A 13,781-nucleotide genomic window follows, 5' to 3' on the forward strand; every position below is an offset into this window, starting at 1 on the left:
GGGTTCTACCAAAGGTAGTACACTACACCCCGTTAAAAATATGTCAAATTCCCAGATTTCAATAAAAGATATTTAAAAAATGGAAAAAACTTTGCTTTCACGTTAAACTTTGTGGTCGAATTTCTCTAAAAATCGCCAGATTTAGACTAAGACCGGGGATAAATTCGTTATCTACGGATATGAACGTAGATAACTTATAATATGATTATCTAATTTTAGAGAAGAAATTATTTTTGTAGTTTGAAATTTACTGTTCAGTATAAGATTATAAAATGGTTAATAAGAGCTGTAAATCTGTCATCTCATAAAGGATCAGCTAATATACTTAACAAACAGATGTTTAAAACCCAAAAAAATAACTGATAAAATTGAGAATGGAAATGGGGAATGTGTCAAAGAGACAACAACCCGACCATAGAACAGACAACAGCAGAAGGTCACCAACAGGTCTTCAATGCAGCGAGAAATTCCCGCACCCGGAGGCGTCCTTCAGCTGGCCCCTAAACAAATATATATACTAGTTCAGTGATAATGAACGCCATACTAAACTCCAAATTGTATACAAGAAACTAAAATTAAAAATAATACAAGACTAACAAAGGCTAGAGGCTCCTGACTTGGGACAGGCGCAAAAATGCGGCGGGGTTAAACATGTGTATGAGATCTCAACCCTCCCCCTATACCTCTAGCCAATGTAGAAAAGTAAACGCATAACAATACGCACATTAAAATTCAGTTCAAGAGAAGTCCGAGTCTGATGTCAGAAGATGTAACCAAAGAAAATAAACAAAATGACAATAATACATAAATAACAACAGACTACTAGCAGTTAACTGACATGCCAGCTCCAGACTTCAATTAAACTGATTGAAAGATTATATCTTCATCATATGAATATCAGGCACAATCCTTCCCGTTAGGGGTTTAGTATCATACCATCATAACATATATGAGAAGAACATAACCCGTATCATGCCAACAACTGGTTTTTAAATAAATGTGTTTAGTGCCGATGCAAAGACCCTATAAGTGAATCAATATTAACGCCAAAATATGCAATCTTTAATGAGCTGACAACAGTATCGTAACTGAGTTTGTTAATATGGACTAAAGACTTTTTTGTTGAATAAACTGAGTGTGAGCTTTCCTTTGTAATACTGGTTATTTCAAGCGTTACTGTCAAGTTTTGTCATAATCAGTTCAATAGCTTGAGAAAAATCTAGTATAATGCTAGACGACATCTACAGCGATTCGAACAAAATTTTTTCGAAAAATTCCCAATGAAGACGCATCATGATAGAATATAGTGTGGACCAATAAAAGATCAAATATTTATCTTATCTACCAAAAAACAGTTGAATATGATATAAAAGATGACACTAGGATGATAAATGCCACTAATGGACCTGTTTGTCTTCATTATGAGGTCACTTTTGGTCCATTTATACCTCTCATTTCCTCATAATTTCAACTTTTTAGGCCAATAAATTAAAATTTTGGGGTAACTTTCACTCATTAATGAAAGAAATGTGATGATAAATGAGTAATTGAAGTATTCAAGCTGAATGAACCATCCATATAAAAGTTTACTGGCTCCATGGAGGTTTATATAAGTCTTTACGTAAAACTTAAATTTAGGCCGCGTTCCAGAGATGGACATCTAAAGCTTCCCTTTTATTGAATAATTTGTTGTAAATACTTTAAAAAATAATTTCATTTACTTATAACTGTTTATTTATTAAATTATTACTTAGGAAAAAGTTTTTTATTATAGCAATATATAGGAAATAAGGAGAAAAAGCTCCCCAAAACACTGAGTGTGGCTTGTTCTGTCTATTAATATTTATGGTACAGCCTATTTGAAGGCAATTTTCTCTTAAAATGTGTTTTTGAGACTCAATCCATTCAGAATATTTCATTTTTGTCGAGCCTTCGACTTTAGTCGAAAAAGCGAGACATAGCGATCCTACATTCCGTCGGTGTCGTCGTCGTCGTCGTCATCGGCGGCGTCCACAAATATTCACTCTGTGGTTAAAGTTTTTGAAATTTTAATAACTTTCTTAAACTATCCTGGATTTCTACCAAACTTGGACAGAAGCTTGTTTATGATCATAAGATAGTATCCAGAAGTAAATTTTGTAAAAATAAAATTCCATTTTTTCCGTATTTTACTTATAAATGGACTTAGTTTTTCTGCCGGGAAATATTACATTCACTCTGTGGTTAAAGTTTTTAAAATTTTAATAACTTTCTTAAACTATCCTGGGTTTCTACCAAACTTGGACAGAAGCTTGTTTATGATCATAAGAGTGTATCCAGAAGTAAATTTTGTAAAAAAAAAAAAACATTTTTTCCGTATTTTACTTTTAAATGGACTTAGATTTTCTGCCAGGAAACAACACATTCACTCTGTGGTTAAAGTTTTTAAAATTTTAATAACTTTCTCATACTATTTTGGATTTGTACCAAACTTGGACAGAAGCTTGTTTATGATCAAAAGCTAGTATCTAGAAGGAAATTTTGTAAAAAAATAAATCCATTTTTTCCGTATTTTACTTTTAAATGGACTTAGATTTTCTGCCAGGAAACAACACATTCATCACTCTGTGGTTAAAGTTTTTAAAATTTTAATAACTTTCTTATACTATTTTGGATTTGTACCAAACTTGGACAGAAGCTTGTTTATGATCAAATGCTAGTATCTAGAAGGAAATTTTGTTTTCTTCCAGTTAACGTTACATTCAGTCTGCAGTTAAAGTTTTTAAACATTTATTAGATTCATAAACTATCCTGGATTTTTACCAAACTTGGACAGAAGCTTCTTACAATCAAAAGATAGTATCAAGAGAAATATTTTTATTGATTTACTTCCTCATTTTTGTTGAGCCTGTGATTAACAGAAAAAGTAGGCGAGACACTGGGTTCCGCGGAACCCTTACGAATTTTTGTAATATTTCACATAAATAGCATGAAATTTTAACAAATGAGAATACACACAAGGTCAAGGTGAATGTGCAGCTTCCCATATTAGGTGTAAAAAGTAAAATCACAAAAATACTGAACTCCGAGGAAAATTCAAAAAGGAAAGTCCCCAATCAAATGGCAAAATTTGGGGTAACTTTCACTCATTAATGAAAGAAATGTGATAATAATGAGTAATTGGAGTATTATTGTTTCTGTTCAGTTTGCTCACCTATGTGTGTCAATATAACGGAACTGTAAACAATTGTCATACAAGTGGGAGGTTGATCTAGCTATAAAACCAGGTTTAACTGATCATTTTCTTCGGAAAATGTCTTTGCAAAGTCTGGTATATGACTATAATAAATAGATAGAAGTTCTATATTTTATCAAAAATGATGAGCAATACAAGATCTACATATATGCCAACTTGGCCAAAATGATCAGTCTACTTTTATAATTGATATGCTAAATTTTTTTAACAAAAACTATAGATGGTAGAGAGAAACTGTAAAGCCAAAATTGTCAGTCCACTTCTTATTTATTACTGACTTTGAAAGACGATGTTACCCATTTATGTGTCGTGGCAAAAACTATAGTAGAATGAGAGAAACAACAGAAAAAATTATAAGCTATAAAAGTTCAACAAAAAAGATACTTTAGTCATAAGTTGTATTCTAATCTAGAATGTTGGAAATTTGCCCTTGTTGAAAATACACACAGAACTAGGTGAGCCTTAAGTGTGCCGAAACCACTGTGAATCATGTCAGGACATTGTCGCTCTTGTCAACCGGGAGCGAAGTAATATTATGTACGCTGCGAATCACACTTTTCCGTAGGCTTACATATCATAAAGTCTTTATATTTTGGCTAACTACTGATTAGTTTTTTTGTTTGTATGTGTGTCTAATTGGAGAAACACTGAGGCTCTTTGAATAAAAAAAGAATATGGCTGTAAAGACAAGGACATTGCATACATGGCACGAAGATTGTTCTTCTGCAGTCAAAATGCGATCGTAATGAGTGTAAAAAATCCAACCGTAAACTTAAGACTTAAAAAATAAAAAAAAATAGCCTTGTCTTGGCGTTATTTATTTTTGGATAGTTGTATTTATAATTGGATTGCAGCATTTTGGTGGTATTTTGCTGGATAGTAAAATGCATCTAGTTTGTCTATAATCACCAAAACCGCTATAAATAGAGAAATATAATATGGCTTAGAATTTTGGCATAAGTAACACTTTGTTATCGAAACTCTTCTAAAATCACACTACAGAATTTGAAAAAAACTTTGTAAATAATAGGGATACCTATGTGGATGTGCATATCGACAGGAAATTAATTCGTGTACACTTTGGAAATGGACCCCTTCCCCTTATTCCCATGTATACCTTGGCCTTATACAAGTGTTGTGTGTATGCGTGACAACTATTGTGAACTCATAAATGGTGGGGTGCTATCACATTGTTTGAAGCAAAATCAGATCCTAAACAGCCACTGCAAGAACCAAGCTGAATAGAGTCTCATACTTCTACCGCCATGTGTAACCACATAGACATAGGTAGAGGAAAACATAATACAGGTTTGGGCGAAATAACCACAGTTCATTTTGCACAAAGTCCTTGAAAAATCTGTGGTAGTCCAATAGAAACACAAAACTACAATAACTACACATTAAACTAAACAATAATAAAATCATGCAATAGAGGAAACTATTAAAATAACATGCATTGTGTTAAGAGATTTTTCACATAACCAATAGGGAGTGGTGGGTGGGACTAGAAATTTTTCTGCCAAAAATAATAAATGTCTGTCTACGCCACTGGTAAATCATAGTGATGTAAAAAAGTGGCAATACTAGGGTTATATGATGACAAGCATCTCTGTAGCTTAAAACATGCTTTTAAAGATTTGTTGTATAATTTATCTTTACACTACTTGAATATACCACTAGATGTAAATGTGATTCCAAGATATCTATATAATTTTGCACATTCAATCTCTTTACCTCCAAAATGTAAACAGCATTTTAAAAATTTTCCTGGCTTGTTAAAAACTATACTTTTTGTCTTTTTTAGATTAACATCAAAACACCATTCTAAACAATATTCATGTAACATATTAATTCTCTTTTGCAAACCTTCCTGTGTTTCTGAAAAAAATACTACATCATCAGCAAACATAAGACAATCTACTCTACGGTTATTAATATTTACTGAATCAGGAGATGATAAAAACTTGTCAGGTAGATCATTAATAAATATTTTGAAAATATTTGGGATTAAAACATCACCTTGTCTAACCCCTATAAATGATTTAAAACATGGGGTCATTTCATTATCAATTTTAACACAGAGGTCACTTTTATTATACATATCTTTAATGATAGAATAACTTTCCAGTAATATTGTTTGTTAATAGCTTATATCTGATACCCTCATGAATCACTTTATCAAAAGCCTGTTTAAAATCTACGAAACAGGCAAATAGTTTACCCCCCTTTTTACTAATATATTTATCAATAATGGTTTTTAAAACAAAAACATGATCAGATGGTCTACATTTTTTTGAAAATCCAATTTGACATCCAATTTAATCAATGATTCTTTTACCAAAAAATGATCTAGTCTGTTATTTAAAACAGAGTTAAATAATTTACCCACACAAGAATTAATGGCAATGCCACGATAATTATCTGTTTTACTTGGATCACCAGACTTAAAAACAGCAGATAAATAAACTGATGACCACTGCATTGGATATATACCAGATAAAATCACATGGTATAGCTTATTAGTGGGTGTGGCTTTTTTGCTAATAGTTTAATTCCATACGACGACCTGTAGCTGTTTGTTTTTATGGGAACTTTTTTATTATGGGTTGAACAAGGAACGTATATACTGTTCCAAGGTTAAACGATCAGACTATTTATACAATATTGAAAACATAACATTTATGAAGCCATGGTTATATTTTATTGAATACTTCGCATAATATCATTAATGATATCGACTTTGTGTTATGACCAGCAACAACTTTTCAAAAAGCTCCGTTTTACATTACAATCATATGGTTTAAATTGTTTATCTATATCCGCCCGACACAAGCCAAAGAGAATAAATTATGTAGTGTTACCGTTGAATGATATACTGTTTTGGCAATTATTGCCATTACGTCAGCATGTATCATGAAATTATTTTCAATCTCCAAAGATGATATTTCTGCACATAAACTTCCTCAAAGTTCTTGGAAGCTTTAGTTGCTCTTGATATATCTTGATCTTTATCAGTGCCCTGATTGGATAATTCAAATAAATACTGGGCCCTGATTGGCTAATGTCTTTGTAACCCAAATAGCAACTTAATTAATTGGTAAGGGCTGCAGATACGAGGGTTGTCCGTAAAGTTTGAGGACAATCTCAATAAAATATTATTTACCCGTCCGAAATAAATAAAACAAGTATATAACTTATTTCATGATTTACTGATTAAGTGTACAAAATTTTATTTCAGTACCTGCTTAAATAATCGTATTTTCACCAATTTAAAAATCATAAGACACTCTCACCCGGACCACCCAAAAAAATATTTCCGACGTTCGACGACGACAACATTTTAACTTTTCTCAACGTAGTCTCCTTTCAAAGCAACACATTATTACATCTTTTTAACCAGTCATCAAATATTTTCTCAAACTGTTCTGTTTTCATTTTTAAGATTATGTGTAAATGCTCTTTTGTTCCGACGTTGGAAAGTTCCGGGCGGAGAGAACTAACTAGCCGAAAAGTTCCGGAGGAACTTATTAACTAGTTACTTTGTTCTTCCTCTGGTTTAAAAGTTCCACCGGAACAAAGTGACTAGTTGAAAAGTCCCAACGGAACATATCAACTAGTTAGAAAGTTCCTTTTTGCCAAATTAAGTCAAAACCGGAACTAACAAACTAGCCCAAAAGTTCCAACGGAACTTATCAACCAGGCAGAAAGTTCCATTTGGAGAATTGATGCAAAGTAAAAGCGCAACATGTTGTATTTGAACCTTTCAAAGGGAAACCAAGATACTGATTACAAAAGTCAAAAGGAACTTATCAACTAGCCACAAAGTTCCTCTTTGGCAAATAAGTCAAAACTGGAACTAACAAACTAGCCCAAAAGTTCCAACGGAACTTATCAACTAGTCACAAAGTTCCATTTGGAGAATTGATGCAAAGAACCACATCAGGAGAGGGGTATTCTTCTCTCACTTGAGGGTACTATGAATACTAAATTTGCATGATAATGCAACTTATTCCGTTTTATGTGAGCTATGAAATACAACTTAAATTTTGCATATTTGTCCCCAAAGAAACCCTTTCAGTGCGTTGGGTATTCTTGTAAATTAATGATTTGCTCTTATATATACTGATACTCATTCTTCCCCCTCTTTCTACAAAAAGGACGAAATATGGTATATTCGGAACGATGTAACTAGTTGTTCTGTTCCGCCAGAACTATTCAACTGGCTACATTGTTCCGGGACTTTTCAACTAGCTACTTTTTTCCGGAACTTTTCGACTGCACTCGGAATAAAACAACTAGTTGGAAAGATCCATCGGAACGAAATAACTAGTTGAAAAGTTCCGCCGGAACAAAGTAACTGACGGAACATAGTGGCTGTTACATATGTTCATTACTTCCTGTCTTAGTTCAGGTAAATCGTCGAACCTTTGTCCACGGAGAAAAGATTTGATATGCGGGAATACCGCAAAATCCATTGGCGCTAAGTCAGGGCTATACGGAGGATGATTCAGACATTCGAATCCAAGAAAATCAATTTCTAGATGAGTTTTTAGTGTGGGCCGGTGCATTGTCTTGGTGTAATATCACTTGCTCTATGTTGGCTGCTAAATAAGGGCGTTTCTTTCTCAAAGCTTGAACCAAATCTCGCCTCAGTACCTGAAAGTACAAAATAAACGGACTTTTAATCGTATTGCATCTAAATTAAAATAAGATTGATAATTTATTTTTTATTCTTTGATAAACACCTTTTTAAACTGTTTATTTCATTTTATTTAGGTTTTAATTATTAATATAAGATCATTCATTATTTCTAAAAGCAAATATTATGTTAAATACCTTGGAGTAGTATTCAGAATTAACAGTCTGGCCACAGGGTACAGCATGTGTCAGTAACATTCCTTTTCGGTCCATGAAGAGAATGAACATATTCTTTCCCATTGATTTGGTTATCTTTGCCTTCTTTGGTGGCGGTGAGTTACAATTTTTCCACTGACTTGACTGTTGTTTAGTTTCCGGATCGTAGTAATGAAACCAGATTTCGTCGGTTGTAATTATTCTGTCTAGAAATCGTATGCCACCACGAGAAACTTTTTTAATGAATTGATTTGACAATTCAATTCTTGTTGTTAAATGTTCTGCTGTAAGAAGTCGCGGTACCCATCTAGCACATACTCGATTCATATTTAAATCATTTGCTTAAATGTGGTGCGCTGTAGTCTTAGAAATGTCACATTTGTCTGCAACTTCGCGAACTGTTGGTCGCCGGTCACTGTTGATAACGTTCAGAACTTCATCTTTTATCGCATCTGATTCCCTGAAAGATGGCCTACCTTCCCGCTCATCGTCTTTCAAATTGTCTCTTCCGTCCCCAAACCTTTTGAAGTTTTGTGCCACTTGAATACACCTTATCGCTATTCCCGGCTGACCCGAGAATCTGTCCCGCTTGAACTTTTGACGTCATACAACAATCACTTTTCCATTGCGGCGTCAGATTTTTTGTATTGTGACGTCAAAATTTTACGGGAACCTGTGTGATGTCCAGTAATGGCGGACAAATAGCGATAAGGTGTATACCAATGAACGACTAACTTTGCTATGTTTCTCAGACTGTTTTAAGAATTTGTGTGTTTCTGTTGGCGTTTTTCCGATGTCTACACAAAACTTTATAACCGCCCGCTGCTCCACCTTTTCCGTAAATTTCCTTTTTTTCAGTGATGCCGATTCTGTATTCAATGCTTCAAATCGAGATTTCTCCGCCATTTCAGTTGGAAAGCAGGTCACGGTTTGACCCAAAATCTATCAGCAACAATAGACGTCACGTGACTGTGAAAATTCAGCAAAACTACGGATGAAACAAACCTCATTTTTACTCACTGAAGTACCACTGTCATGATAAAATCTTATTGATTAAAATAATCTTGAATGTACAGTCGTCCGCCATAAGTATTCGTAAAAACAAAATGGCCGCCAGTCAAGGCAAATCTACACATGAAAAAACTTGGAACTATTGAACAAGTAACAAAATAAAAAAAATCCTACCTTAATACTTTGTTATGTTTCCTTTGTTCCTCATTACTCGTAAAATCCTCCTAGGAATGCTGTTATACAGCGATTTCAGGTAAGTTACAGTTAAATTGTCCCATATGTCACGAATTTCACGTTCCAGGTCTTTGGTATTATTTATGTTCTGAGTTCGTTTTTGCAGTTCCCTTTTTAATACCCACCAACAGTTCTCAATAATATTGAGGTCAGGACCCTGAGCTAGCCAGTTCATGCTGTTTAAACCTGTTTCCCTTCGAAAATCTTGAACGGATCGGGCTCGATGGACGGGGGCATTATCATCTTGAAAATTGAAAAACGTAGTCATTATCTGGAAAATGACGAACAACCACTGGCCACACGTTATTGTCAATAATGTCAATGTATTTTAAGGCATTTATGTTCCCTTCAACAACAGTTATAGTTCCGACACCATGGTAAGTAATACATCCCCAGATCATTAAACTATACTTGCGCTGAGATGGAGGGCAAATACAATCCGTCAACCACTCTTCTCCGACCTTTCTCCAGATACTGACACGTGAATCCTGCCCAATGACTACCTTGCACTCATCGCTGAAAATTACTTTACTCCAGTGTGCATTAACAGTTTTATGTAAATTTCCTCTGCAATATGCCACTCGTTTTTTCTTGTTGACTTCACGGTTACGAATTTTCTTCTTTACTGACCGCTTGTGGAACCCATCAGAATGTAATTTACATTCAACAGTTCTTTTTGAGAAAGGTCGATCTATACTCTCATTAAAAATATTAGTAATTTCAGATAAAGATTTACGGCGATGTTTTTTTTCACACAACGGGAAAGTTTTCTCATGTCCCGGTCATGAAAGGATTTTGGTCTGCCTGATCTCCGAATGTTTTCTATATTACCCCGATGTTCATACCTCTTCAAAAAACTGTAAACGGTACTCTGTTTGATGCCTGTCAATTTGACAATATGTTATATAGATACAATGGATAAGCGTGGATTCTTGAAAAAGAAACCACAAGCCCTGTGTGTCCGATGAACCAATGTATATCAGATGTTCATTTATATATACAAAATAGACATCTAAAGTGTAACCCATTGGTAGCCGAGAGGTTTCGTCGATGTGTTGATGTCAGTCACACATAAAAGATTTCTAAGAAGGGTTCGATTCCCAGTGAAGGCATATAAAAATTACAAAAATTAAAGGTAGGTTTTTAAATTAATAGACCACTTTCGAGTTCATCCTTCACCGGAAAAAACTCGTCAATTATGCGCGCCTTTATGACGTCATTTACCAGATAGAGGGGATCGCCTGTATCCCTGCACTATTAACGTTCATCAAGCGTCTAAGTGATCGTCATTGTGCAGGATAAACTAGAAATAACGTTTGATTTGTAAGTACTTAATCACAATTCCCTAATAACAGCAGTGCTGGTTGTCAATTATGAGAATTTAATTTCCTGAATAATTCGTGCAATATAGCATTATAGTTTTCCAACCACTCGCTCAAGGCCACAGACCACAATTAAATTCCCCTATTAGTTCTTTATAACGTTTTGTTTCATTAAAAAAATTGCACCTTGCATTTTTGTCAAATCTTTTGTGTGTATAATGTATAGTACTAGTCCAAAAATATATCCAAAATTCAGAAAGATTGAACCAATGACTCTTATAAATTTAGCCAATACACATCCATACCCCTATGGACAAGTCAAGAGATGTTCCGAAAACTGTAAATATCACCTTTTTGCACCTGGCCTAATCACTCTTTCCATATCAAAATCAGTTAAAATACAACATCCAAAAGATTATTTCACCTCTCTTCTTTTATTTCCACCCAAAAAAAAATAAGAAATGAGTGAGGAAGGGAAAGAAAAAAAATTAAGAAAAAGTACACTCTAATTAAAAGGAACTATATTCGTGGACAACGAAAAGCGGGATCATTAATTGTGGTCTTGGGCCTATTAGGGGTCTAAAACTTGACCAATTCTAATAAAACTTGGCATGATTTAAGCTTAGTGTATTATAAAACAGTTTACAAAGTTTCAAAGCCATATGATACCAATTATAAAAAATGTGGCATTTTTTATATCTGAACTTTGGGTGCTGAATTGTGGCGTTGAATTAGAACAATTTCAACTATCAAATTTGGGCTTCTAAAAACCAAAATATACCAAAACTTACATTTTTTAATGTTTCTATGTATAAGTTATCACCTATTAAAAGCAACAGATAGCATACTTCATGTTTCAGACTTATAAAAAATGGCCAGAAGTAAATTTTATATGAGCCTGTGCCAAAAAATAGAGGTTTTCAAATGAATCGAGGCCTTATATGAAATGTAATATTTTTCACTTACCACAATTTTCTGAAGTTGTTAAGTTATAAAAAGACCTTTTACATGTTATAAATGTACTTTTAATGGAAATATAAGTTTCAAATAGCATAACACATGTGAATAAAATGGTCTTCAGCAATGTCAAGCTTAAAAAAACAGGTTGTCAATTTAAGTCGTTCCCCACATTTGCATATTAAAAAGCATATAAATGATATGGTAGATAGAGATATGCTTCTTTTTGCTCAAATCTTTGTTTAGATATGATAAAACATGGAGCCTGGATGTAACATGACTGTCACTTTCAACTATATATGTAGACAGTATGATTTGATGCAAAGTTATTTACTTTACTTTTTAAAACCGGCATGAAATTTCAGCCTCAAAAGGCCAATATTTTAACCACTAGCTATCAAACAAAAGAAAATAAAGGTAGTCTTTGAAACAGACAAGGTCAAACAACCAGTAATAAGTGCTTTTGATACAGATTCAGTGAAACCTGCTAAAAGGAATTCAACTTGTATGTGCATAGAACCTCATTTTTCACTTGCTTCATACTGACCGTTAGACTAAGACCATTAAAGCAGCACATTTTGCACTCTTATTCTGATTTTATCTACTTTTTTTTGTGTTCAGTGTTCAAAAATGAGTTAAACATCTACATTAGATACCACAAACACAAATAGAAAACCAGAAAAATCTGTCAGAGAGAAAGTAAGCATGCTACTTTTGTAAAAATATTGAAACAACTGAAAAAGTTCAATTTTGGGCATGTAGGCTGAAATGTCACTTTTTTACAAAATTTCTATCAAATAAAAGTGGAAATCATTTATTCTCATGTAGTTTGACAAATTAATACCAATAGATCATTCAGGGAAGTTGTCAAAGTACAAATTCAATATTTCCTGAATTCACCTCTTAGGCCACAGACCACAATTAAATTCCCCTATTAGTTCTTTATAACGTTTTGTTTCATTAAAAAAATTGCACCTTGCATTTTTGTCAAATCTTTTGTGTGTATAATGTATAGTACTAGTCCAAAAATATATCCAAAATTCAGAAAGATTGAACCAATGACTCTTATAAATTTAGCCAATACACATCCATACCCCTATGGACAAGTCAAGAGATGTTCCGAAAACTGTAAATATCACCTTTTTGCACCTGGCCTAATCACTCTTTCCATATCAAAATCAGTTAAAATACAACATCCAAAAGATTATTTCACCTCTCTTCTTTTATTTCCACCCAAAAAAAAATAAGAAATGAGTGAGGAAGGGAAAGAAAAAAAATTAAGAAAAAGTACACTCTAATTAAAAGGAACTATATTCGTGGACAACGAAAAGCGGGATCATTAATTGTGGTCTTGGGCCTCTTAGGCCACAGACCACAATTAAATTCCCCTATTAGTTCTTTATAACGTTTTGTTTCATTAAAAAAATTGCACCTTGCATTTTTGTCAAATCTTTTGTGTGTATAATGTATAGTACTAGTCCAAAAATATATCCAAAATTCAGAAAGATTGAACCAATGACTCTTATAAATTTAGCCAATACACATCCATACCCCTATGGACAAGTCAAGAGATGTTCCGAAAACTGTAAATATCACCTTTTTGCACCTGGCCTAATCACTCTTTCCATATCAAAATCAGTTAAAATACAACATCCAAAAGATTATTTCACCTCTCTTCTTTTATTTCCACCCAAAAAAAAATAAGAAATGAGTGAGGAAGGGAAAGAAAAAAAATTAAGAAAAAGTACACTCTAATTAAAAGGAACTATATTCGTGGACAACGAAAAGCGGGATCATTAATTGTGGTCTTGGGCCTATTAGGGGTCTAAAACTTGACCAATTCTAATAAAACTTGGCATGATTTAAGCTTAGTGTATTATAAAACAGTTTACAAAGTTTCAAAGCCATATGATACCAATTATAAAAAATGTGGCATTTTTTATATCTGAACTTTGGGTGCTGAATTGTGGCGTTGAATTAGAACAATTTCAACTATCAAATTTGGGCTTCTAAAAACCAAAATATACCAAAACTTACATTTTTTAATGTTTCTATGTATAAGTTATCACCTATTAAAAGCAACAGATAGCATACTTCATGTTTCAGACTTATAAAAAATGGCCAGAAGTAAATTTTATATGAGCCTGTGCCAAAAAATAGAGGTTTTC

This window comes from Mytilus californianus, unplaced genomic scaffold, assembly GCF_021869535.1.
Source record: "Mytilus californianus isolate M0D057914Y unplaced genomic scaffold, xbMytCali1.0.p SCAF_9, whole genome shotgun sequence".
Taxonomy (NCBI): Eukaryota; Metazoa; Mollusca; class Bivalvia; order Mytilida; family Mytilidae; genus Mytilus; species Mytilus californianus.